At 38.9% G+C, this 24,206-nt stretch overlaps 1 protein-coding gene and 1 pseudogene across 1 annotated transcript in view; one reads left to right on the top strand and one right to left on the bottom strand.

Moving 5' to 3' along the window:
• CDK6 (cyclin dependent kinase 6) overlaps positions 1-24,206 on the bottom strand; it is a 262,890-nt gene that overhangs the window by 90,264 nt on the left and 148,420 nt on the right. The window lies entirely within an intron of this gene.
• LOC141492489 (large ribosomal subunit protein eL21-like) lies at positions 21,441-21,986 on the top strand (annotated as a pseudogene).

Below are 24,206 nucleotides of genomic sequence, written 5' to 3'. Positions count from 1 at the left end.
AGACCTGAGTTCAAACTGAGCTTTAGGTACTACTATTTCTGACCCTTAGTGAGTTATTTAACCTCCTTCTGCCTCAGTTTCCTCAACTGTAAGATGGGAAAAATCGATGCACTTACTTCAAAGGGGAGCTGTGTGGATCCAGTAAAATAATATTTGTAAAGTGCTTAGTCCAGAGCCTGGCAGAGCAAGTAGTCATTAAATCAATGTGTTCCTCCTTCCTTTCCCCCTTTCCAGAACAACTTTAAAAATAGATCTTTTCATTTCTCTGGGATAACTGAGTTGCAATCTAATCTAGAGGGAGGGAGATAGCCCAGAATACTCTCTGCATCTTCCAGTTCTTAGCTTCTATAATGCTTAAAATCAAGCAAAATTAAAACTGAAAACAAGCCTGGTTTTGTAGAATTATCAACATCCCTGTAATAGTGAAAAACCTTAGGAAAAACCAATGAGTATTGGGAAGAATTTTTCTAGGACAAAGACATGGAACAGACTTTTCTCCCTCATCCACCAGGTGCTGGAACCAGGAGATAAGGATGTGTTTGGAGTGGGGTGGCAGGTGGGAATAAGACACCAAATGCTCCAAGGTCTAGAGGAGATAAGAGGTGTGGAGGTTGTCACACTTAGTTGTGGCAATCCAAGTGTCCTTCCCCTCCCTTCAAATCTTCTGGGAAGCAATTCATGATCAGGTGGCTGGAAAATACATTTTATCGGAGAATATTGGATATTGAATATTTATTGGATAATCCCATCCCAGTAAAACATGAAGTCATTCTTGTTTTTGCTACTATCTTGCTTACTTACTACCATCCTATTCTGATTCCTTACTGTGATCTGGAATGAAATGTGCCTTTGGTGGGCAGGTCAGTCTAGTTTGAAAAATATGTAACATTGATTTTTATGGTATAAAGTGGCTATTTAGTTTGCCTGGAATGTATTATAGCTTCAAAGTACAGATCAAACACCACCTCCTAAAAGAAACCTGGGTCCTGATTCTTTCTCCCAAAAAGAGACAGATACTTTGAATAGCTCTTGTATCTTAATTGGAATTTAACAGAATATCAAGAGCTGAAATGGCTCTTAGAGATCATCCAAAATAGGTGTCCCCTTTAACAGATGAGAAAACTGAGACTGAGAGGTGATGTCAGTACCAAATTGGAAGGCAAATTCACTATTCACTATAAGTGAGAGAGAGAGAGAGAGAGAGAGAGAGAGAGAGAGAGAGAGAGAGAGAGAGAGAGAGAGAGAGAGAATGAATTTCTTTCTGGATAAAAAAAGGTATGTTATTTGAGGACAGAAACTCTTATATTTTGTGTATTTTGTCTGAATATCCTCAAAGTTTGATGGGTGGCAGCTGTGGAACATAGTAGTTAAGACTCCTGGTCTGGAAATTAAAATCCTACATTCAAATTCTGTCTTATAACTGTGTTCCTAGTCAAATTCCCCTGCCTTCATAAGCCTTAGTTTTCTTCTCTATAAAATGGGAGAGTTAGAGAGAGGACTAAATGAGATAATATATAAAGTCCCTTGCAAACCTTAAAGAGTTAGATACATGCTAGTTTTCCACTTTCTCCAAAAACTTTTTAAGAGACTTTCCCAAAAGACCGAAATCAGCAGATGATGAATTCTCTTGACCACAAAAGCTCTCCAAAGACAATCTAATGCAGGTAATCTTGGTGAACAAGGTAACATCAACAACGAGATCCTGGTTTTTTCAAAGTTCCAAATAATTACATACCATAGGTACAGTGATGAAAGGGTGAATGGAGAATGAATGCATGGGGACGCAGTTCAGGGACCCTGAATTTCCAACAGTACACAGCATGCAGACTTCCTACAAGAAGTTATTTCAATCCATATCACTGACAAATAGCATTGTCTATCTCAAAGATGCTGTTATGGCTGAATTACTCCTTGGGGGGGGGTGGGAAGATGGCAAGAGAGAGGGCGTGGCAAAGGCTTTGGGGTATCTATAGCCAGACAGTTTGACTGACTGCTCATAAGACCAATCACAGTTGCCCACGAGACCTCAGTGGCCCTCTATTCTGATTCCTTTATATTTTAGGTGAGGAAATTGTCAGGTCTCATAGGTAACAAGCTAGAGAGGTAGGATTTGAACCCAGGTCCTCTGGTTTTGTAGCCATTCTCCCTTTTCTAATTTTGACCCATACTTTGAGGACCATTCATTAATCAATAAAGTATTTATTGACTATCTACTTTTTGGTAAACACTGTGTATTATTATATACTGCTCAAAACTTTTTGGGGGGAGTGGAGAGGCCTGGACTAGAGGGGAAGAGCTCTTCATTAGGATCCAAATTAAAGACTAAAACAATTCACTTGTCCTTGATGATATGCCTTAGCATTTCACATAAAGCTAATTTAAACTATTTCTAGTAAGAACCACAGAACTGAGGAAATTTACAGCGTATTTCTAGGTACATCCGTTGTGAAGGTAAGAGGATGCGTGCTCTAAAAACCAACGGAAGGCAGACTCATGCCCCAGACCCCAGGGCTCTTAAGCTCCTCAGTCTTTAATGTTCTACTGCTGCTAAATGAAATTGTGTGACTAGAAAGGGATAGGAGTCCTTGGATTCTTGGCTTTCACTGCAGAATTAATTCAAGGAAATTATGACCTTTCCATTTCTATGCATTTCAAGAATGTGGTTGCTTTCTAGAAACCTATAGTTGGTGTTTTTCTTTGAAAGTATCAGTATGACTGCTAGGCCTATCTCCCAAGGACATCCAAAAAGGGGGAGGACTTGTTTATTACAAAAAAAATTTATGGCAACTCTTATTTGTGCTGGCTAAGAATGGGAAATTAAGGAAATGCTCATCAAATGAGGAATGGCTAAATAAGCTGTGGCTTTTTGAGTGTAATGGAATATTATTGTGCTGTAAGAAATGATGAGCAGGTTGATTTCAGAAAAACTGGGAAATCAATTGACAAATGGTCAAAGGATATGCAAAAGCAATTTATAGATGAGGAGATCAAAGCAACCCATAGCCATATGAAAAATTGCTCTAGATCATTACTTATTAGAGAAATGCAAATTAAAGCTTCTCTGAGGTACCATCTCACACTTCTCAGATTGGCCAGTATGACCAGAAAGGATAATGATCAATGTTGGAAGGGATATGGGAAATCTGGGACACTAATACATTGTTGATGGAGCTGTGAACTCATTCAACCCTTCTGGAGAGAAATTTGGAACTATGCCCAAAGGGTAACAAAAATGTGCATACCCTTTGATCCAGCAATGCCACTACTGGGTCTATACCCTGAAAAGATGATGAAAAAGGGTAAAAACATCACTTGTACAAAAATATTCATAGCAGCCCTGTTTGTAGTGGCAAAGAACTGGAAATCAAGTAAATGTCCTTCAATTGGGGAATGGCTTAGCAAACTATGGTATATGTATGTCATGGAACACTATTGTTCTATTAGAAACGAGGAGGGATGGGAATTCAGGGAAGCTTGGAGGGATTTCATGAACTGATGCTAAGTGAGATGAGCAGAACCAGGAAAACACTGGACACCCTAAACAGCAACATGGGGGCGATGATCAACCTTGATGGACTTGCTCATTCCATCAGTGCAACAATCAGGGACAATTTGGGGCCCTCTGCAATGGAGAATACCATCTGTATCCAGAGAAAGAACTGTGGAGTTTGAACAAAGACCAAGGACTATTACCTTTAATTTAGAAAAAACCTGATATCTTATTGTTTGACCTTGCTATCTCTTATACTTTATGTTTCTCCCTTTAGGATATAATTTCTCTCTCATCACATTCAATTCAAAATGGAAACAATGTAAAGACTGGCAAATTGCCTTCTGTGAGGGGGTGGGGGGGAGGGAAGTAAGATTAGGGAAAAAATTGTAAAACTCAAAATAAATAAAATCTTTAAATAAATAACAAAAATAACAGCAAAAAAAGGAAAACTGGGAAACACATGAATAGATGCAAGGTGAAGTGAACAGTATCAGGAGAACATTGTACATAGCAATGGCAGCATCATTCGATGAAGAACTATTGTCTACAATACAATAATCTAAATAAATCCCAAAGGACTAATAATGAAGCATATCTGCCCCTAGAGAAAGAAGTGATACATTTGACTATAGATTAAAACAAGCTATTTTTTCACTTTCTTTCATTCTTTCTCTTTTGAGTCTTCCAAATGACTGATATAGAAACAACATGTATAATCAATATCTGATTGTTTACCATTTAGGGAGGAGGGAGAAGAATATAATTTGGAACTTAAAATTATAAAAATAAAGTTTAAAAATGGTTTTAAACATGTAAATGGGGGAAAATAAAATCTATTTAAATAAGAAACTGGTAGGATGGCTAAAATGGCTAATTACATATATATATATATATGCCCATAAACACAAATATACATATATATATATATACATACACACACATATATGTATATATGAACTTTTTTTTAGTTATGTCAGACGTGTGATCTCCATGATTTCATTTGGATCTTGGCAAAGATACAGGAGTGGTCTGCCATTTCCTTCTCTAGTTCCTTTGACAGATGAGGAAATTGAGACAAAGAGGATGAAGTGACTTGCCCGGGGGTCATGCAGCTAGGTCATACAGCTGAGACTAGACTGGAACTCAGGTCCTCCTGATGACAGGGACAATATTCTAATCACTGTATCACACACACACACACATACACACACATATATACATAATTTCCTGTACAGATAGACACAGAATATTACATATAAATGTATATTTTATGTGTATGTTATGGAGTGGAATGATTCATAGGTCCTTTGAATTCAATGACAGGGAAGATAGTAAGGCCCAGAAATTCTTAGTGATTATTGGTAGTTATGTGAGATGAAGATGTCTATGGAACACGGTGAAGAAGGGTAGAGATGGAGATAACACATACAGAATATAGAATATAGAAAAAAATACAAGTGGAAAGGGAATGGGATTTATTCCACTTGGTCCCAAAAGTCAGAACTAGGAGCAGTGGATGGAAATTATTAAAAGGCAGGCCTAAGCTTGATCTTTGAAAGAATTTCCTAAAATATCAAAGTATCCAAATATTACAGGAACCACATCAGAAGAGGCCTCCTTCATAGAAAGTTTTAAATAAAGAAAGGCTGGATGACACATTATCAGGTCATTTACTGATATGCGAGATGAAGATGTAGACAGGATTGTTCTTTAGAGACTGGGTACCTGCTTGACATGTCTTTCACAATTCTTGACTATTGAACAACCATCTTGATGTCAGTATGGATTATAAATGACGTCAATGATTTTTTTTGAAAGAGATTTAAGATCAAAATTACTCCCAGGATAAGAGATTTAGAGCTAGAAGGGGCTTTTGGAAGATATATGAGAACTGAGGCCAAGAGAAGTTAAATGAGTTTTCCCAGGGTTCTCAGGCTGGGGGTATAAAGAATCAGAAAAAAATGAGAAAAACCCTAACCCTGCTCTTTAGAAGTCAGGTTCACCCAGGACTGAGGCAGCTAAGTAGTTCCATAGTGCAGAGTACTGGGCTCAGAAACTGAATGACTTCTTTAGATGAGCTCAAATTCAGCCTCAGACACTCTGTGACCATTCATGAGTCACTTCACCCTGTTTGCCTCAGTTTCCTCATCCATAAAATGAGCTAGAGAAGGAAATGGCAAACAAATACCCCAAAGGAGGTCAAAGAAAGTTGGACACAACTGGAAAAATGAAGGTGTATTTGCCTGCTGGGCCAGTGGGTATGTCATGACAATTGATACAGCAGGTCTAGGAAACTGAATTAATAAACTTGTTCTGACCCCGAAAAGTGCTTTTTTAAAAAAGAATAAATCTCTGATATCAACTTGTATATTTACCTTTTACCTCATTATATAAAGAGAGTTCAGGAAAAATTCCAGCTTTTTAAGTTTTCTTGTACACCAGAATAAAGTTTACTGTGGTGTGGTAGGTTAACAAAGGGTTTTATTAATAGATGTTAGGGCAACAATAATTTCATTATGTTTTATTTTAATGAAACTGAAATGTAGATGCATCATCTGCCTTGGTAGGATGAAAAGTGACTAATCAAAAACTCTGGAGCTCTACAGTAAGTCTCAGACATTCCCTTATAACAAGGTCTTTTTGCAATATTAGAACCAGTAGAGGGAGTCTATCTCTTCAAGGAAAGACTTGCTATAATTATCCTGAATGATAAATCTTCCAATTTACAGAAAGCTTCAGCCACAAAGGTTAATCTTCCAAATTACCTGTTTTCAAATATCTTAGAGATAACCAGAGACTTAGGGAAACAACTATGTTGCAGTGATAATGAGTATTTCCATCTTACTAGATCCATCTTTTATTAGTCTGGTATGCAGAAAAGGGCTGGAAGGATGAACTTTCCCATATGAAAGTGTTGGCAATAAGAAAGTAGCTGTACATTAAATTTTTGCAGCAAAAATATGACTATTGGCCCTAAGAGGAAGAGATAATGTATGCCTTAGTAGGATCTGTCAATTAGTGATAGCAAATTGTCTGGTTAGTTCTGGATTTTCCTAAAAGAAGAATGGTCCCCATCATGTTAAATATATTACTGCAATTTCCAAGATTAAGAAGGTAGCAATCACAAAAAAGACAGTCCTCGGAATGACACAAAGTTACACATTTTAAAACCAAGACTATAATGAGATTTTTACTTTGCAAGAGTATAAACAGATAGACAACATTTCTCCCTTTCTACTTGTGGGTCCTGGGGGCAAGTCTCTGCATCTAAACTCAGTTTGACTAGATGAGCTCGAGGTTCTATGTCTGGGATCCTATGATTGAGACTGACCCTCCATTGTATAGATGAATTAAATATGGACATCACCTTTCAGGCAAAGATATGAATAGTCAAAGCCATGGTTTTTCCAGTAGCAAATGTAGTACCCTAAAATCAATGCTTTTAAATTGAGAGAGTCCTTTGCATAGTAAGGAGATCCAACCAGTCAATATAAAAGAATTAATTCAGACTATTTACTGGTGTGAGTCAAATACTGAAACTGAAGCTTAAATATTCTGGCCACATAATGAATGGTTATTCACTAGAAAAGACCCTGATATTGGGAAACACCGAAGGCAAAAGGAAAAGAGGATGGCAGAGGAGGAGATGGATAGATAGTGTCATGGAAACTGGATATGTACTTGGACTGATTTTGAGAGACAATGGAGAGATAGAAGGGCCTGGTGGTCTGATGGTCCATGGGATCATGAAGAGTCAGACATAATACAATAACAACCAAAAATAGGGGTACTTGAATCTCTCTTTGAATTCTTGCAATATTAATTTGCTTTGTAATATTCATATGGCACTTCAGGAAGAATTGTATTATGAAGTCTTTTTTAAAAAAAATCTATGTTCTCTTTTCTCAACTCAATTGTGAACTCCCTAAGGGCCAATGATAATGGTTTATGGTCCTGGACACAGTACTTGTCATACAATAGGCATCAAATAATCAATACCAGGTGCTATTTATCTAAATGAGAATAGAAATACAAATTCTGTGTATTTAGTCAGACATCACTGACTAACTCTTTCTTCATACCTTTTTTTTAATGGTCTCAGAAGCTATTGTAGTAAAAAAAAATGCCACATATCTAAGATGGGTCATTTAAAAAAAATCATTCCTAGTAACAAGAAGGTGGGGCCTTAAAGGCTTGATCATGAAATCTGAGGTTTAACACATTGTCCCACTGCAGATAGAAGTGCTCATGGGCTCCTGGAACAGGCAATGATTACACTGGGGAACAAATACAGTTAGCACTATAGGGGTAAATATGAACGTTTAATTCTGAAACAGGAGAAGAAAAATGGAACCGGATTCAGAAACATAATTCTAATTGTTGTTGATGATCCAGTTGTGTCTGACTTCTTGCGACCCCAACTGGGGTTTTCTTGGCAAAGCTACTAAAGTAGTTCTGCCCATTCTTTTTCCAGCTCATTTTACAAATGGCAAAGAGGATGACTTGCCTAAGGTTGCATACAGCTAGTGAGTGGCTGAGGCTGGATTTGATCTCAGGAAGATTAGTTTCTAACTCCAGATCCAGAGCTGTATCTTTTCTACCTTTCAGCTGCTAGAATTCTCATATAAGTTCAAAAATATTAAAATTCAGTCATTTTCCCTCCAAAATCTAAAATCTCACTGCACTTTTGAAGAAATCTATATCAGCATAGTCAGCTTCCAGAGAGTCCAATTAGAGAAAAACCATGATCCAAGACAGCTCCACGTGAGGTTCTTGAACCATGAAGAGGATGAGTCTGAGGGAAAGGGCAAAGCCGCAAGGAGAGACAAGACCCCACAGCAGCTCATCTTGCAGACTTAAGAGTCTGTGATGATTACACTGTGGGGAAGGAATCACTAGTGGCCTATGGGGGTGTTCAGGATGGAACGACACTATCATGCAGCATAGATGGGCAGCATGGTTCAAGAGACAGAGCAATGCACTGGAATTTAGCAAGATCTGGATTTGAATCTTACTTCAGCTGTTAACTAGGGTTGTGACTCTAAGCTGGTCACAATCTCAGGCTAGGTTTCCTCATCTGAGATAACTATGTAAATTGTTCTATAAGTACTAGTTAATTCTATTTTAAATAATTTTATTGATATTTTTCTTTTACGTCACTTACATTTCTCTCTCCCCCACCCCACCTTTCATGATTTATAGTAAAGAATAAAAAATAGGAAAAAGAAATAAAAAAAAACCTCAAACCAATGGGGAGTTAGTGACTTGCCTAAGGTCACAAAGCTCCAACATCTTTTTTTAAAAGACTGATGTTTCATCCAGATCACATTCATGGATCCCAAACTCTCCAAAGAAGCAGAATCTCTCAATTTAGAGTCAAGTTTACTCATTCTTATTTCACAGAATTCAATATTGCTTCTGGTTGTTGTAATTCTTTCAATTTACACTGTTGTAGGCATTTCATATACTCTTCCTAGTTCTTATCTTGCTCTATTTAAGTTTCTAATCTTATAGTTTCTAATAATATGGTCATATTCCATTATATGCATGTACCACAATATGTTTCATTATTATACATTTGATGGGCATCTACACCTTGTTTCTATTTCTTTGCTACTAAAGTAAAAAGTGTTCCTAAACATATTTGGGGGCAGATAGGTTTTTGTTTTTGTTAATGACCTCCTTGCTTTGCCTTGGCTCAAAGGGTATGGAAATTTCAATCATTTCGTATAATTCCAAATTGCTTTCCAGAAAAGCTGGACCAAGTCAATGCTCCAGCAACAATTGTCATTCCACAATCCTCTATCACAGATTCATTCCATCTTTTTTCATTGTTGCCAGTTTGTCCAGCTACAATTGTTATCCAATTCAATAGACATTTATTGACTACATAAAGGCACCATGGTAGGCATTAAAGATGAGTCAGTCACAATTTCTACCTTTATAATAAAGGTAGCAAAACAATAAGTGGCACTTTTATAAAATGGCTTAAGATTTGCAATGATTGGTCAGGATCCAGCCTTAGAATTATGAAGATCTGCACTGTGGGAGCCTGGGCAAATCACTTAATACTTCATAACTTCAATCGACGTTTTAAGATTATAAAGTACAAAGTGACTGCTTATGTGGGGAATTTCCTCACTGTGAATTTGCTACGTGAAGGAAATCAAAGGTCTGAAAAGCCCTTGAAAGTCACTGGATCCCACAAGACCACCTTGAGGTAAATGTTTTTCCTGTCATGCCTATTTTACAGCTGTGGAAACTGAGGTTTGCTATCTACCAGGGCAAAACTTCGTCATAACATAATCTCTCATTGGCAGCACTTTTCTCTGAAAGTTGTATAAGAAAGGACAAAGCCTCAGACTGCCCCTTAATTATAAGCATCTCCAGAAAGAGAGAAGCAAATGGAATGATATGGGCTAAGTTTTTCCTGACTCCACCTCTTGTTACATACAAACCTGTCAAAATGAATTCTCCATCCATGTCTTTAAAATGACCAAACAGAAGAGAAATCCCATTACACAATGTGAGTAAAATTACATAAAATTATGTATATGCAACAGGCAATTAACTCCAATTTCTAGATTTTAAAATTCTGAGATAAAATTGGAAGCCTAGATATATACCATCCTCTCCCTTCCCCCCCAATTCCCTCATGAAGTTCTAAGACTCAAGACCATTACAATGAGGAGCCAATTGTTTTGTGGTTGACTGAAAAATTCAGAAATTATTTTAAATGATACAAAAGGTCTTTGAAAAGGGTCTCACATAGGAAGTGATCATGATATGTTTTAAACAGTGCAGAGCAGGGCGTCCTGGGGTGGGGAGGGCTCAGTGTTATTTTAAAAGGTGAAGGGAAGGAGGCCCTTTACTGGGACATTCCAAAGGGAGAAAAATCAGTACTGAAGGTAAAAAGTTGTTACCAGTATGCCTATCCTTCGACACTGGAATGACCAAAAGGACAAAGAGATAAGAACCATACAGCTAGTTACCAGAAACAGGCAGATAAAGCTGTCTTCTGGGGTCTGATTAAGTGACAGCATTCTACACATTCTTTGACTTGTGGAGAAAGTTTCCTCAAGGGTAGCAGTTATGTATAGGAGAGCCCCCATGAAACATCTTGATGCTCTCCAATGCCAGTGGGAGACATGCCCCCTCTTTTCTCCTCCTCCTGCCTTTTCCTCTTCTTCCTAGACTGGAGCCTTTTCCCCTCTGGCTGGACAATTAGGGTTCCACAAGGAAGCTTCAATGTATATGACCCAAAGGAAAGAGCAGCTTTGTGCTGGGAGGATTTGGTGGCTGGAAGCCAATGTTTACAATCCCCTGGGTGGGAAATGCAGGGTGAAAGGCTGTGGATGGCAGGCTTAAAAAAAAATCCTTTGCTGTTGCCGACAATGACCTTCTGCCTCTGTTTTCAGAGTGGCTCTCTGGTTAACCCTTTGTGTTCTGTGTATGTGTGTGTGTGTGTGTGTGTGTGTGTGTTGGTGACTGGGGAAGAAGACAAAGAAAAAAGCAAGCCTGCTATAAGTTTCTCCATTGAGCAGCCCCCCAGAACACATGCATCAGCTTCTGATGTCAAGAGCAGGAGCCATGAAGCCCATTGGCTCAGGAAGCCGGGCAGGCTACCAGATCCCCCTGCTACGGGCTCAATGTGGTTAGGGAGCTGGAGGTGCCAGGGCCACTGTGTTCTACAAAGTGAAAGTTTCCAGCATTAGGCAGATTGTGGACTTCAGCTCACAGGCTCTGGGATTGTGAAACATGAGCACATTGAGTCTCCAGGGGAGAAGGAAGCATCCAATTTATGCAGAAATGCTCTTTTCCCTGGCTGGGCCAATGAAATCCAGGCTGGTGGCAGTGGGGGCTTCCGACTGGGGATCCTCCGAGTAGAAGAACAGTGCTTAAAATGAAAGTCAGACTAAATTGCTAACAGCCCCACTCCAGAGGGGCTGAACAGAAACAGGCAAGAGTAGAGAAGGAATGAGGGGGTTAGCTGCCTCCCCCCCCCGCCCTCCCCCACATTTCTTGAGCTGATGTCAACTCAAATTTGGGCCCACAGACCTCACTGAACATGCCTTTCCCAGGCACTTCTTAGATACTATTTGATAATGGAGAAATCTGCACACACATCCTAAGATTTACAGAAGACCGAGGAGGAAGTCTGGTTTAAATGTCTTCAATTTATAGAGGAGGAGAGAGAAATGATTTGTTCCAGGATCTCAGATCTGGAGCTGAAAGGGGGATCACCTAGCTTCCTTCATTTCATATGAAAGGGTATTATTGATGCTCCAAAGGCAAAAAATCCAAACCCAACCCCCCAAACATTTATTAATTAGGTGGGCTAAGACTTCCAAATATCTCATTTGATCCTCATTACAATCCTGGGAGGTTGGTGCTATTATCCCCATCTTTTAGCTAAGGAGACAGGTTAAATGATTTTGCCCAAGGTCTCACAGCTAGCAAGGGTCTAAGCTATTACTTGAACTCAGGACTTCCTGATTTCAGGCCCATTGCCTTAACCACTGAATCACCTAGTTGCCTCTCACAAACCTCTGATAAAACCAATGTAACGCATATGGGTGAAAGTTCTCTCCCTAGGGGACCTTATTTTCTAAACCTGGACATTCTTCTCTTAATAGTATAAGATGGGATGGCTAGATGGTGCAGTGGACAGAGCACCAGCCCTGGAGGCAGGAGGACCTGAGTTCAAATGTGGGCTCAGACACTTAATAATTGCCTAGCTGTGTGACCTTGGGAAACTCACTTAATCCCATTGCCTTGCAAAAAAAAAAAAAAAAAAAAAGAAAAAAGAAAGAGTAGAAGATGCATGAAGTCAGGGACCTTGTCTTTATTGATTTCACTGAATGCTTGCATCTAGTAGGCTGTGAATAACTGTGGGCTGAATTAAACTGAATTTGGTCCTGTTGCCCCCAGCAAGTGAAGACTACATAGTAGCTGGGTAGTGCCACCAATCAATCAATAAGAATCTAAAAGTACCAACTAATAGTCAAATACTGGGAAGAACAAATACAAAGAATGAAGTAATCCTACTTTCTAACTGGTAAGACCCTAATGGAATATAAGGAGAACAAAAACAAAATAGCTAAATATAAAAGAAGTTATTTGGGAGGGGGGACACTAGAGATTGGGGAGAATCATGATGCAGGTAGCATCAGGGTAGGGAGAGAATCAATGAAATGAAGAGAAGAGGAAGTGCATTCCAGTCTGTGGGTTGGTCAGTTCACAGACTCACAGACAGAGATGGTACATCAAAGGTGAGGACCAGAGACAAGATCTGTCTGACTGGTACATGGGAGACAACAGTGGGATTATGCACAGTGGGGGCTAGAAAGATGGCTTGCGACAAGCTTGCCAAAAATTTGAAAAAAAGATGAACAGAACAATTTATATTTGATCATAGAGGCAACAGAAAGCCACTAAAGTTGACTGAGGAGGAGAGTGACACCATCAGACTTGCAATTACAAAAATAACTTTGATGAAAATATGTAGGAGAGACTGGGGTGGGGAGAGACTTGAGGATTAGAGACCAATAGAACCGTTGAAATAATCTAGGGGAGTGATGATGAAATTGTGGACTAAGGTTATGGTGGAGTGAGTCGACAGAAGAGGCCAGATGCAAGAAATGCTGCAGAGATAATAGCAAGGGCAAGATCTGATGACTGAATGGATGTGTAGGGTGAGGGAGTGTGAGTTCTCAGCTACATCCTTAAGGTAACAGTCCACTTGAGAAACCTTCAATAGAAATAGAGATGTTTGAAAGGAAAGATGAGTTAAGTTTTGGATGTGATGAGCTTGATATCCAGTTTCAAACATGCTTGTTTCTCTAGGCCCCATTTAATCATTCCCCCCAAATGGTATCTAATGGGAAACATCATTTAAGTTCTTCAAAATTGTTTAAATGACACAGAAATGGTTACACTGATCAAAATGGACCTGTTTCCAGGAGAGCTACGGTTTTGGGGTGGGGAGGAGGGAAAGAGCAGCTCTAAGGCTATATATCAAAAGAGTATCAAAGCAATCTGGATGAGAAGGCACCAACCCCTATCTGGTATTTTGTAGTCTATTTCAAACTGAATGACTGAAGGAGGGCAGCGTTGGCGCTCCCTGCCCTGGGCTGAGCTCCCTTATTGGTGAGAGAGAAGGAACACAAACTTATCCATCCCATTACCTATTATTGGTACAAGGGGCATGTCACTGCCAACATCCGCCTCCTCACTGCTTGCACTGTCTCAGAGAGCTTTAGAGTACATTGAAAGACAACAGTAGGTATTGAATAAATGTTTTCTTATTGGACAGCTAGAGGGCACAGTTGGGTCAACAGCATCTGAGTTCAAATCCAGCCTTAGATATGTCCCACCAGGTGACCCTGGGCAAGCCAATTAATCTCTGCCTTATTCAGTTTCCTCAAATGTAAAATGGGAATAATAAAAGCTCCTTTTTTTCCAGGGTTGTTGTGAGGATCAAATTAGATATTTGTAAAGCCTTAGTACAGTGCATGAAAGAGTAAGGAGTAGGTTGCTTAATCAATCATTTCATTTATTCAAAGGAAAGGCCATTTTGTTTTTGTATTTCCATAACCCCAATGCTTACTTATAATTCCTTATACATAGCAACTTCTTAAAATATATTATACATATATTTTAATATGTAAAATATAGTTTATATAATATTATATAAAATATATAATTAAATATATGCATTATTTTCCAATTATATGTAAAAACATTTTTAAATATTTATTTTTTAACATTTGAGTTCCAAATCTTCTCCTTTCCTCCCCTCTGCAATTTGATGAAAATATATCAAACTCTTAATAAATGCATGACTGAAGGAGGTAGCCCCCCCTACCCCAATACTACCCCATTCATGTGCAAACCAAATAAGTAAAGTATGACAGGTGTAAAATGCTGGGGGGGGGGCACGGGTCCAAAGATTTGATGCTCTGGGTAATTATAATTCACTTCTATCTTAACTTTCTCTGTAGGAATGTTCTACTATTACTGTGGTAATGGAATGGTAATCACCTTGGAAAGGAATACTAAAAAATCTGAATTGGCCTATAAGAATTTTTATAAGTCAAAAAAATTTAGAAACACTTTCCATGACATCAACATCATTAATGCTTTCAGAGGACATTTAGTTTTTTGGGAGGGGGAGGTAGAAAGCTTGATGGTCAGAATAAATTCTCTCTTCTAATAAAATGGTTTTGAATTCAAAGGGAGTTTTTAAAAGGGAAGAAGAAAATTACAAAGAAAAATGGTGCAAAGTAGATGAAGTAGTATAATATATAATTAATAGTTAGAATCAAGGAATTTGAATTTTAATCCTGCCTGGGTAAAAGCTAGGTGATGCAGTGGAAAAAGGATCAGGTCTGGAGGCAGGAAGACCTGAGTTCAAAACTGACCTCAAACACTTACTAGCTGTGAGAACCCTGGGCAAGTCACTTAACTTGCCTCAATTCTCCGAAGCTGGAGAAGAAAATGGCAAACCCCTCTAGTATCTTTGCCAAGAAAAGCAGAGAGGTCATGAAGAGTTGGACATAACTGAAACAACTGAACAACAACAAAGCCTTAGACTGTGACAATTAACCTCTCTGGGTCTTAGCTTCTTCACATAAAATAGAGAGGTCACATATGATTTTTATGACTTTATGCTAATCCTATGATTATCATGACTCTTTTGGGAATATAACATTCAGCCATGAATGGATCCTTCTTTTAGTTATACTGAGGTTATGTGCTGGATCCATGACCTTGATGGATCTTGATTTGCACAAGTTTTTATAATACTATAAAATATATAAATTCTTTCATACTCTCTGTCTTTTCATCAGGTGGGATATAGGGCTAGTTGGAATCCTAATGTCTTTAGACTAATAGACACTTAATGAATGCTTTTGATGATTATAGTGATTTCCATTCTAGCAACTCCAAGAACATTTAACAACAACTTAGAGACCACCCCTCTTCTTTCATGTATACACCAAGCCTAGTCTGTTATTACAGTTCCATTCCTTACCGTGGCTGAGCTTCCTGGTGGTTGAGTAAACACACAAAACTACATTCAAAGGAAAAACCAAAAAGATGTCTCATAACTTTCAAGATCACTTCAACATACAGGACACATGTAGATCACTGTAAAACTATACCTAAAAAGAGGGAAGGGGAAGGAATGTTCTAAAACAGCATGGCCTGGAGATGAAGAATGAAATACTCTAAGGTATTTCATTTGTTACTGATAAGAATTTTAGCACACACACACACACACACATAATCCTATTATAGGTAAATAGAAGTTCGAAGATCTTTCATTATTTTTTAAGGAGGGGGACCATACTGGCTGTACTTTCCTGTTAGTGATTTCTCTTCTTGAGCAGTGCAAACTGTAGCTTGAAAAGGGTCTTCAAATTTTATTGGGCGAACATGTTATTTCACATATTATTTTTTACCAGAATTTGGAAAGAGTCACTCATCCTATCACAACTATTCTGACACAAAGGTTAGAAAATATTTCACTTATTGGAATGTTTGAAAGCATGGGGTTTCTTTTTTTCCTAAGCTTTGAAAAATACTGTTTCTGCTTGGCATCTACATAAATGAATCTTTTTTTTTATTTTTAAAGAAAAAAGTTGTGAAATCAAAGACAATAATTGTTGCCATCTTTTGATAGGGTAACTACACATCATTTATGAAAAAAAAAGTTTTCAGGCAGGGAGCGGTTAGAAGCAATTTTCTAAACCCTAATGGCTCAGAAGCAGTCCCAAAGCTTGAATTTTTGCAGCAAAAATCATTAGATGTATGCAGGAACAACTGAGCGGCTCCATGTGCAGCATAAAGTTAAAGCTATACAAGGGGAGCCAAAATATGCACAGCTCCGAGGAATGTTACAGGGGGGCCTCTCTTAGCGAACAAAGCAAGCTCAGTTTGGCTCTTTCTCCCTCGTGCTACCACATCCGCACATCGTTAGTTGGAAAATTCCAGATATATGCTGTAATTTTTTGTGCCTCTGCCCCCCACTCCCCCCTGCCATCGGGGCTTTAATGTCCAGATGCCATTTTTTCTTTCTTATCTGTCCCTGGTTGGGTCTCTGCCAGCTGTAGTCAACAATTAAGGCAGCAGAAGAAAAATACAGTCCACTCCCTGGCAACTGGCACGGTTTCACAGGAAATACCAAATAAAAACTTTATTATGTATTGTTTAACCATTTTGTTTGCCTGTAGGCCACCCTGTTGTTGGTGTGTGTAATTTAGACAAGCGCGCTTCATTTGTATGATCTGTGCGCAGGCTTATTGTTCCCAGAATCTGTCACGCACAATCATGGGCTTCAGCCTGTGGCCCTCTCAATCAAGCCAGCGGATTCATGGCAGCATTCCAGCCCACATTCCTTTTAATTAGTCACCTTGTGGCCTAAATGTAATAATAGATAAGTAACCTCCTAATATTAGTCATTCATTTATTTTTCCGATTCATTTATAAGAGGAGGAAAGGGGAGAAGGGGAAGAAGATGATGAAGGAAAAGGGAAAGAAGAAGAAGAGGAAATAATAAAAGAGGTGAGGGGGAGGAAATAAAAGAGGAGGAGGTAGGACAAGAGGAGGGAAAGAACAGGAAAGAAAAGACAAGAAATGGAGGAAAAGAAGGAAGAGTGAAGGAAAAAAAGGAAAAAAGGAGGGGGGAAAAGGAGGAAAAGAGAAAAGGAGGAAAGAAAGGAGGCAAAGAAAGAAGAGTTTAGAAGGAAAGGAAGGAAAAGAGAAGAGTGATCAAAGGGGAGAAAAAAGGAAAAGGAGGAAGCATGAAAAAAAACAAGGAAAAGGAAGAATGAAGGAAAAAAGGAAGGACAAGAGGAGAAAAAAGGAAGAGAGGAGGAAAATGAAGATGGAAGAGGGAGGAAAAGGATGAGAAAAGGAAAGGAAGGAAGAGACCAAAGGGGAAAAAGGAAGAGAAAAGGAATGAGGTAGAGGAGAAGGATGTGAATGAGAAAAGAGACTTTGGATTATGAAATGTGCACTTTGCTTACTGCAAAGAGTATTTCTTTAAGTCTCTTTGCAAAATTTCAGGAAACAATTCCAGAATCTATGTTAATGCACATGCCTAAGGTTGACATGCATTTAAAAAAAATTGGCATCTCTTATGGTTTTCTAAGTGCTTTGTTTAACATTTGGGGAAGATGAAGAAGGCTGCTTGTTGGGAAAGTTGCCTCCCCTATTAATGGACTGGACTAGAAACACAGAAGCCTGGCTTTCATTTCAAGTCCCTTGAAGCCAAGGTTGACATGTAAATTGGCCAAAGTTTTTCAATATAGTCTGTAAACCGTCTGCATTAGACCTTCCTTTAAGTAAGTAAGCAACTGGGTGACTGATGGTGTCAGGTACCAATAAGTAATGAACACTCTAACACCCAAACTTGGATTCTGGCAGCTAGTCTGCTTGGTGGATGCAGACTTGGAGCCCAGAAGACCTGAGTGCAAATTTGACCTCAGACACTTAACAATTGGATCACCCTGGGTTAGTCACTTTACCTCCGCCAGCCTTGGTTTTCTTATGTGTAAGATGAGTATAATAGCAGTACCAGTTCAGGCCACTGTGATGATCAAATGAGACTCTGTAAAGGTCTTGTAAGACTTTGTAAAAGTCCTTGACAAACCTTAACTCACTATATAAATGCTAGCCAACTATCATGAGTTAATTTGGAACATTTTAGTATTTCACACAGTGAGGCTATGAAGGTCATTTATGATGCCTAGGTATCATAAATGCCTTCTCCAAGGCTAAGGTCTAAGGCATGTCTTCTCCTTTTGTATCCTCCATTGTGTCCTGCTCATTTTTAGAAATTTGGTTAAATCTGTTAAACATTAATTACATGCCTGCTATGTGCCTACCAAGACAAAAAAAGAAATGGTTCTTGTCTTTGAAGGCCTTAGAATTTGAGAAGACCCTCTATCGTCTTTGCTTCTTGAATAATTACCCTGAGAAGATGAGGAGCTAAAACCTGGGAGCCCATGGGGATATCTTGTCACCTGAGACACTTAATTAGACACTTTGAATGCCACCTGATTAAGCACTAACTATAATCAATGAATTGTGAATAATCTGAGAGGAACCAAACAATCTTAGGAGAGCCAGGACAGATGAAAAAACAAAAGCAAAAACAGCCATGTGAGTGTGGCTTTCAACTTCAATAGTTTTAAACTACATGAAGACTTTTGGGGGCAATCTACATTAATTTTGTGATATAATTAATAATGTTAACAATTGATTATTAATTAATGATGTTCTTTGCACACATATGACATCTGCTATACACATCTGAAGGGAGAGAAACCTTGGTGTTAGGAGAAATGGATTCAAATCTTGCTTCTGACATGTACCTAATATCTGTCTCTGGGCATGATCTCACAAACCCTTAGTAACCACTAAGATGTTAAGTAAATAGTAGAATAGACTCAACAAATGGATTTTTCACCCTTGCAGTTCCTCACACTGATGCCATCACAAGTCCAGGTCCTTATCATATGTCCCTAGTACCCAGAACCTATCTTTCTAGCTTGAGCCTAATTTACAGGTGTGGAAATCAAGGCACCATAAATGAATTATTTTCCAAGATCAGTTAAATTTATAACATTATTTGTATGTGCAAAGAGCTGAGAGAAGTAACAGCAAGGAAATAAAGTAAGTACTCTTCAAAAATGAATTTTCCAGATATGTAAGTTTTCATCTTTAAGTTAAAAAGCTTATATTTTAACCATTTCTTTTTTTTCTCCCTCAAGATTCTATTTAAACCTCTGAAAAATTTCTCAATACTCCCCTTGGTTAGCCAGACCCATTCTGCACCTGTGTTCCTATCTACCAAAAGCACAGGGGGAGGTTTCCTCCTCTTTTCTTGGGAACCAAGACTGGTCAGTGCAATTTATTGATTTCCACTGAGAACACAGATACTCTTTCAGATTTTTTTTTGGTGGATAACTCTACAGTCATGATGATGCACACTGCTGGTTAGACCATGTGTTCTTGCAGTTTTATGCTTCAAAAGTTTAAGGACCTATGATTTCATCCATATGGGTCTTCCCTTTACTGACTCATATTACAAAACCCTTCTCTGCAACTCAATAGAAGGTATTTTAATGAATAAATGAAGAAATGTTTCATAAGCTCTTCCTCCTAAGCGCTTACTTGGACACAAACAGAAGGAAAGACAGTTCTTGATTTTAATGAGCTCATATTCTAAATGGGGCAGGAGTTTTTAACCTGGGACATATGAATTTGTTTGGAGGCTACTATGTCTGAACCTTACAACCAAATGTTTGCTGATCCTTTCCAAACTTATGTAGACTAGTGCTTGAATAACAGACATGCAGACTGTTATGGCATAACATGAAAGCCCAGTGTCACCCCTACCATATTAAATAGCATCAGAGTAGAATTTTAGGAGAAGAGTTTTAGATCAGTCTTAACTTTCTGTTTTCTCTAATTATGAGTCTCTCATGGTCATCATGCTTCTACCAAACTACAACTCCTCTAAGCTGCCAACCTCTTCTTTCTAACCTGAAGTAGCCTAGAATGACAGTTGCTCGAAACTACATATTAAATAAATTAATGAAGTTTTGCCTTTGATAGAAGGGTTGTGTGTCACCTATTTACATCCCATGATTTGGAGCTGGGAGGGCCTTTAATGATCCATCTTATTTTACAGAATAGGTCTAAAAGGATGAATTAACGACCAAGGGCACTCAGATGATTAGAAGAGTAGTAAAACTGGGCCTCAAGGGCAGGTCACATACAAACTGCTCTTTAGAGAGAAGTAAGATATACATTTAAATATATTATTACCACATCAATTAGAATATCCTGATGTGAAAGTTCCCAACCCAGAATTAAATTGAATTCTTCTGCCTCTTAGACTAGTATTGTTCCATATGTTTATGGTATAGCACTTCTTGCAAGTATGTGGCTGGGAGGCCCATGAGATAGACTGCTGGGCTGGGAATCAGGAAGACCTGAGTTCAAATCTAGCCCTGGATACTTCCTAGCTGAGCAAAGTCACTTAACCTTTGTCTGACTCAGTAAAGTGAGGATAATTGTAAAGTGAGGATAATAATAATAATAATAACTCTGAGGGTTGTTATCAAATGAAATGTTTGCAAAACAACAGTGCCTGGTTCATGATATTTAATAAACCCTCCTCTCTCCTTCCTAACTGGTCTTTGAATAAACACTAATATACATAGATAGTATTTAATTTTTTAATAATTGTTTATAAATATTAATTATTTTCTCACAATATCACTGACCAGGGGGGTAGAGTGGTGGGAAGTGAAGGAAAAATACTAAAAAGGGTAGAGGAAAGATGTCAACCAACTGCTCAGCAAACACTGTTGGGGTATCTGTCACGTGTCCAGTACTGGGGGAGGAGAGACCACAGAACAACAACAAATTACTCATGTATTAGAAGCACAGAGCTTTACAAAGAGCTTTTTTCAAACAATGACCCTGTTAGATACTGGCCCCATTTTACAGATGATAACTCCTTCGAGTTAGTGATTTGAGGTTTAGGAGGTTGACTGGAGTGAGCTACAAGAGAGAGGGAGAGGTTGAAGACTTTGCCCTACTCTGCCTCACTTGCATCCAATTCATACCCAAGCCAAGCCATCACCTACAAGAGCAAGGGCTCTCTTCTAAAATGTGGACATAAATAAGATAGACTAATTAACTGATACATGATGTAGTAACAATTTTAAGTAGAAGAAGGCTCAAAGGGGAGGAAGAGATGTGAGGTGGATGAAGATGCAAAAAGTCCTGGATGATAATCAATCCCTTGTTTTTTTTTCTTCTTAAGAAACATGGGATGCAGAACACTAGCTCAAAGTGACATGATTGGCTGGGTGGGTAATATAAATCATCTATATCGCTTTTCCGCCGGCTCCGCCATATTCCAGTGAGAGTTGCCAAAATGACAAACACAAAAGGAAAAAGGAGAGGGACTCGATACATGTTTTCTAGGCCCTTTTGAAAACATGGTGTCGTCCCTCTGGCTACATATATGCGCATATACAAGAAAGGTGATATTGTAGATATCAAGGGTATGGGCACAGTTCAGCAAGGAATGCCCCACAAATGTTACCATGGCAAGACTGGACGAGTCTATAATGTTACACAGAATGCTGTAGGCATTGTTGTAAACAAATAGGTTAAGGGCAAAGATTCTAGCCAAGAGAATTAATGTGCGTATTGAGCATATTAAGCATTGTAAGAGCAGAGATAGCCTCCTGAAGCGAGTAAAGGAAAATGATCAGAAGAAGAAAGAAGCCAAAGAAAAAGGCACTTGGGTTCAACTAAAATGTCAGCCTGCTCCACCCAGAGAAGCACACTTTGTGAGAACCAATGGCAAGGAACCTGAGCTGTTGGAACCAATCCCCTATGAATTCATGGCATAAATGACTTAAAAAATAACCAATAAAAGATTTCTTGAATTTTGGAACAAAAAAAAATCATCTATATCAGTAGTTACTCAGGAAAACATCCGGAAAAAAACTCGCAAACTCTTAAGATCAAACCATTTTTTAAAAAATCACACACACACACACACACACACACACACACACACACAAACGAGAAGAATGGCAGGTTGACTATGTCATTGAATTGTTAGCTGAGGTACTAGCTCATTTTGTGAATGGATAGCATTCCTGTAAGGTTGCTTGCTGGAAAGCACAGCAAGCCAGAGCAGGTTAAATATGGGCCGGGCTGAAAGCCTCAGGAATTTCTTTTAACTAATTAAAAAAAAAAAGCTTAATTTAGTTGGAATGGTTCTGATGAGACACACCTTTAAGCAGACCATGAAAAAGAAATGAATATCACTTGTGACATTAATTCCTAATCTATGGGTAGAATGAGTCACTTATTCACTAGAGAAGAATTTAACCTATTTAGGAAATTAGATTCTCTCAATATTAACTAATGAGTACCTTCAGTCTCAAGGAGAAAGTGATAAGGGGTTGGAGGGGAATGAATGGAGAACGACAATTAAATGAAAAGGATCGTTTGATGGTTACCATCACATTGGGCCAGGGCAAGAAATTCAAGAGCCCAAGAACCTTCTATCAGGTATTGTCACTTTTCTCTTTTAAGACAATAGCCTTTCTCTATAAATTCTTTGTGGTGTCCTCATGTCTGACTGCAATTTGGGAGAGAAAAACTTTAGTTGTTTCTCTTTCCCTTCCTCTCCTGCCACAATAAATGCAAACAACTTAATCCAACAAAACATCCATTAAGTTCCTACCACCTGCAACTGCACTAGTGGCCATGGAGCAGCTGACTGCCCTGACTGAGCCCACAATCTAGTAGTGGGATAAGACACACGCAGAATTCACTCAAATGGATGAATGAATGAAAATGCATGTATTGAACGCCCATTACATAGAAGGGATTGTGCTGGACACAGGGGACAAGAACAAAAGTGAGACACCACTAACATCAAGGAGATTTTGTGCCCATCAGAGATGACAGGGGAGGTGCAGGACACAGGGCTTGGAACTCAGAGTCAGGAAGAACTGAGTTCAAATTCAACTCAGTCACTGGGCAAGTCACCTGACCTCTGTCTCAGTTTTTTCCTCAACTATAAAATGGGGATAATAAGAACATCTATCTCCTAGAGAAGATTAAATGAAATAGCATTTGCAAAGCACTTATTAAAGGGCCTAACATGCAGATTACTTAATAACCCCCCCCCCTTTTCCCCAGGTACACAAAGAGGCAAGAATGGTGGCTAAAGAAAAGAATTATAACTTGAGCAGTCATAATGCTGGTGAGTTGAACCAAAGTTCAACTAATTGCCATAATTCATTTCAGAAGCAATAGTATTGATCTGAATACTGTTTCCAAAGTAAGAGTGAGAAAGGATGGGGAGTGGGCCCCAAAAGGTATATACATGGTAGGGGAGCAGAGGGTCAGATACCTGGAAGGGATGGCTGTGATCTTGTTTTGGGGCAAGGTAGACATGGTGGGTTAGAAGAGCCTGCCCTCATTTACTCAGTAATAGCACAGTCCCAGGGCAGAGGTCCCAAACTGAGGAGATCAACTCCCCCAGTGCGCAGACCCATTCATTATGTTCTGTATTTTGGTCTAGACTCTAGAGGGTTGTCAGGGGAGGGCCATCATTAGTCATCCTGGTCTATAGCTTGCCATTGGACCCAGATGGATCTGGAGGAGAGAGTGAGTTTGTGTCTTTGCACAGCTCCCTCACTTAAATCCAATTCAATTGCAAGTCGTGGCTTCACCTTCCTGATGTCATGGTCCTCTTTCTAGAAGAAAGGACAAACAACAAGCTATTCTAGGGGGATTGATGTTAGTCCTGTTTTCCTAAAGAGATCCAAAGACATCACTGTACTAAGTCATGAGCCTCATTCTATCTTCCAGTCATCTAAGTCCAATGACAAGACAAAAGTCAGTAAGACTGGCATTGGCCCGGATGCTATGGATGACCTTGACATCTTCAATGGCTGAGCAAGCTCTAAGTGCTCCACAGCGTTTGTTTTGGTTGCCTTCATGGGTCACTGGAACAAACTGTTCTCCTCCACCTATTCTGCCATTCCAGGTGGAAGAGTAGCAAAGAATATAGAGTAGTACATTAGAGAGGTGGACACAAAACAGGATTCCAGGAAGGAAAATTCATTATTTACTGAGAGTGAGGGTCAGACTGAAG

Source organism: Macrotis lagotis, chromosome 7 (assembly GCF_037893015.1).
Source record: "Macrotis lagotis isolate mMagLag1 chromosome 7, bilby.v1.9.chrom.fasta, whole genome shotgun sequence".
In the NCBI taxonomy this organism is placed as follows: Eukaryota; Metazoa; Chordata; class Mammalia; order Peramelemorphia; family Peramelidae; genus Macrotis; species Macrotis lagotis.
This window is presented reverse-complemented; position numbering and strand designations above follow the sequence as displayed.